This window comes from Ornithorhynchus anatinus, chromosome 8 (assembly GCF_004115215.2).
Source record: "Ornithorhynchus anatinus isolate Pmale09 chromosome 8, mOrnAna1.pri.v4, whole genome shotgun sequence".
NCBI classification, from domain to species: domain Eukaryota; kingdom Metazoa; phylum Chordata; class Mammalia; order Monotremata; family Ornithorhynchidae; genus Ornithorhynchus; species Ornithorhynchus anatinus.
In genome coordinates, this window is record NC_041735.1 from 43743324 (window position 1) to 43747801 (window position 4478).

General features: G+C 45.2%; 1 non-coding gene across 1 annotated transcript; it reads left to right on the forward strand.

Moving 5' to 3' along the window:
* Positions 1-357: 357 nt before the first annotated feature.
* On the forward strand, positions 358-494 carry LOC114814135. Its single transcript, XR_003761871.1, has one exon. It is a non-coding gene; the product is annotated as a small nucleolar RNA SNORA7 (small nucleolar RNA).
* Positions 495-4478: the final 3984 nt, after the last annotated feature.

A 4478-nucleotide genomic window follows, 5' to 3' on the forward strand; every position in this document is an offset into this window, starting at 1 on the left:
ATCTATCTGGTCAACGCTCAGGGCTCAGTTTCTGTGTGGGGGATCAATGCTAAGCCTACTGATACAAATATACCTGTGATATGAAGATGTGGTTAAGTTGACATTTTAATTGGAGAGGTGGATTTTTTATTTTCAACATGGTGAGGCTTTTGGAAATCTCTGTGTCTTGTGGCTGAACAACCTAGGATTCAGGATCACTGCTAGAAAATTAGGCGTGGCCTCGTAGGAAAAACACAGTACAGGTAGTCAGAAGACCTGTATTCTAGTCTCAATTCTGTCCCTGGGCTACCAGATAGGCTTCAGATAAATCACTTAAGCTCTACGGACTTCAATTTCCACATCAGTAAAGCGGGAAGACCCCTCTCAGGGTTGACCTGGAGAGTTTCCAGTACTCTACCAGTCTCAGCTATGGGAGAAAGAGTCAAGCAGATGCCTACCCATTCCATTCCTAGCTTGGGCAGTGGCTAGCGAGTGGAAGGAAATCTGCTACAAGTCAAAACTCACCCGTGCTGGGCAGCAGCGGCATGGGAGAGAGTGGAGGGAAGAGACTTGAGTTTCCTGCACGGAAGGCGGCGACGGTAAACCGCTTTTGTATTTTTACCAAGAAAACTCTCTGGATGCACTACCAGAACGATTGCAGATGAAGAGGGGATTGTTCTGGGAGAGATTGTGGCCACGGTGTCGCTATGAGTCAGAAACGACTCGACGGCATAAGACAAGACAAAGTGGGAAGAGGATCGATAGTGGGCTTCGCGTGAGCTGATTACCGTGTATCTCCCCCGCTGTCTAGCACAGAGTTAGTGCTTAATAGATGCCCCACTTTTTAGATGAGAATCTTCTCTAGCAAGACTTTCCTTGGAGTTTAGGAGTCTTCTCAGTTCTCCCTTGATCCTTGCTTACATTTTTCAGTTTGATATGCTTCTAGAAATGGAGGTTTTAAAGTGGGCACCCCAACCATCGTGGGAGACCCATGTGGGACAGGGACTGTGTCCAACCCGATTTACTTGTATCCACCCCAGCGCTTAGTATAGTGCCTGTGTGTGTGTACATAGTACTATGTACCTGGCACATAGTAAGCGCTTAAATTCTGCAATTATTATTAAGTCAAGAACTTTAAGTTCTAATATTCAGTCATTCATTCAATCGTATTTATTGAGTGCTTACTGTGTGCAGAGCACTGTATTAAGCTCTTGAGAAAGTACAATGTAACAATAAAGGGACACATTCCCTGCCCACAATAAACTTACAGTCTAGAGGGGGACACAGCCATCAGCATAATGTCGCTGTCCCCAGGCCACCGACTATCAACTCTCTCCCTGTGGATCAGGGAGTTGATCTACCGTGACCTGTTTCAGAAAGGGGTAAAGGAGGAATAAAGTGCTGGCCCTAGTGATAATGAAGCAGCACAGTGCAGTGGCTAGAGCCCAGGCCTGGGAGTCAGAAGGTCGTGGGTTCTAATCCTGGCTCCGCCACTTGTCTGCTGAGTGACCTTGGGAAAGTCACTTCACTTCTGCGGGCCACAGTGACGGCGTCTGTGAAATGGGGATTGGGACTGTGACCCCCGCCTGGGACAGGGACTGTGTACAACTCGATTTGCTTGTATTCTCTCTAGTGCTTAGAACAGTGCCTGGCACAAAGTAAGCGCTAAACAAATGCTATTATTATTATCCAGTGCTTAGAACAGTGCCCAGCATTTAGAACAGTGCTTGGCACATAGTAAGTACGAATAAATACCGTAATTATTAATAATAATGATAATGCTGGTATTTGTTAAGCGCTTACTATGTGCAGAGCACTGTTCTAAGCGCTGAGGTAGATACAGGGTAATGAAGTTGTCCCACGTGAGGCTCACAGTTAATCCCCATTTTATAGATGAGGGAAGTTAGGCCCAGAGAAGTTAAGTGACTTGCCCACAGTCACACAGCTGACAAGTGGCGGAGCTGGGATACGAACCCATGACCTCCAAGCTCGGGCTCTTTCCGCTGAGCCACGCTGCTTTATTATAATAGACGGGGAGCCCCATGTGGGACATGGACTGGGTCCAATTTGATCAGCCCACATCTACCCCAGTGCCCAGTACAGTGCCTGGCACAAGCATTTAACTAGAAGCGGAATAGCCTGTGGATAGAGCATGGGCCTGGAATTTAGAAGGACCTGGGTTCCAATTCCTGCTCAGCCCACCCATCTGCTTTGTGAGCTTGGGCAAGTAACTTCACCTCTCGGGGCCTCAGTCATCTCACCTGCGAAATGGGGATTAAGCCCGTGAGCCCCGTGTGGGATATAACACCAGGTAACCCAACAGCATTTTTGTAATTTTCTGTTTCAAATCGGGGTCCGAACTAGTCCCTCTGAAATAATAGGGGCTAATTCTCCCATCACAAAATTCACGGCTCTTAATTCCTAGTATATGCTGCTTCTCTAGATGGTTGCTAAATGGATTGATGTGTTCTAGAACAGGTATCCTAGTTTTGATATAGACTGACCGGTCTGTCATTACCAGGGACATTCCTTTTTCCCCTTCAAAACATGGACATGATGTTTGCCCTTTTACAGACGTCAGGGCCTTTTCTTGTGCATTAGTTCACAGAAACAACTAGTGGTTCTGCAGAAACACCTGTCAGTTCACTAAAATGTATGGAATCAGGCCTTTTGATTTAAGAGCACGTCATTTTTAAAGCTACTCTTTAAAGAAATCTAAATTGCTCTTTTGCTACTGCCTTTACATTCTTCCATCATAAATTGGATTTGCCCTTAACAACTGTTCATATTTGATTTCATGTGAAAAGAAAGAAACGGAGAAAAGGATTTTCATAATCGTCAGCAATTATCCTATTCCTCTTCTTTTTTCTGAAAATAGTTGAAAAATTAGGGGCTACTTTTTGTGTTTGGTATTTGCTAGTTGCTTCTCCTTTCCATATTTTGCTACTGTAAACTCATGCTTTCATTTCTCTATACTCCTCTTCAGTTCTCTGGCCCAATTTCTCCTTTTTTGCAGATTTTCCATTTGCCCTGCAGGTTGCTCTAGAGTACTGGGTTTAGCCAGCTTGGCATCTCGTTACCCTACTTTTCTTTTGGCTCCATTGATATTGTTTGCTCTTAAGTCTGCAGAACCATCTTTTTGAAAAAAAAATACAAGATTTCTTGCACTGTTACCTCTTACTTTCTCTCATTTGGCATCTACCTACTAGGGTCCTAAGCCTGATAAATTTGCTTTCCTAAAATATCTTTTGTCTTTAAAATAAGCTGCTTCAGAGAAGCAGTGTGGTCTAGCATATAGATTACAAGTCTGGGAATCAGAAGAACCTAAGTTTTATCCCGGCTCCGACACTTGTCCGGTATGTGACCATGGACAACTTCTCTGTGCCTCAGTTACCTGATCTGTAAAAAGGGGATGTGGACTGCATCCAACCTGAATGGCTCGTTGTGTTCCCTAGTGCTAAGAAAAGTACCTGGTATATAGTAAGCACTTAAGCTCTCCATCACCTTGCCCCCTCCTACCTCACCTCCCTTCTCTCCTTCTACAGCCCACCCTGTACACTCCGCTCCTCTGCCGCTAGCCTCCTCACTGTGCCTCGTTTTCGCCTGTCCCGCCGTCGACCCCTGGCCCACGTCCTACCGCTGTCCTGGACTGACCCCCCCTCCTCACATCCGCCAAACTCTCTTTCCCTCTTCAAATCCCTACCGAGAGCTCACCTCCTCCAAGAGGCCTTCCCACACTGAGGCCTCCCTTTCCCTCTGCTCCTCCTCCCCTCCCCATTCCCCCTACTCCCTCCCTCTGCTCTACCCCTTTCCCCTCCCCACAACACTTGTGTATATTTGTAAATCTCATTTATTACTCTATTTTATTAATGATGTATATATATCTATGATTCTATTTATCTATTTTGATGGTATTGGTGCTTGACTACTTGTTTTGTTTTGCTGTCTCCCCCTTTAAGATTTTGAGCCCGTTATTGGGCAGGGATTGTCTCTATCTGTTGCCGAATTGTACATTCCAAGTGCTTAGTACAGTGCTCTGCACACAGTAAGTACTCAGTGAGAAGAAGTGTGGCTCAGTGGAAAGAGCACAGGCTTGGGAGTCAAAGGTCGTGGGTTCGAATCCCGACTCTGCCACTTGTCAGCTGTGTGACTGTGAGCAAGTCAGTTCACTTCTCTGGCCCTCAGTGACCTCATCTGTAAAATGTGAGCCTCATGTGGGACAACCTGATGACCCTATATCTACCCCAGTGCTTAGAGCAGTGCTCTGCACATAGTAAGCGCTTAACAAATACCACCATTATTATTATTATTAAATATGATTGAATGAATGAAATGCCATAACAAAGTCTATCTTCTCTTCCCAAAGAATCTTGAATATACTTGTAATTCTTTTTCCATGGTTGGGTCAGATGAATGGAGGATCTTCCTCCACATTTAGATTTTCAACAAATAGTTGTATCAACAGTACCTACTGTGTGCCGAGAGAACACACCAAAGAA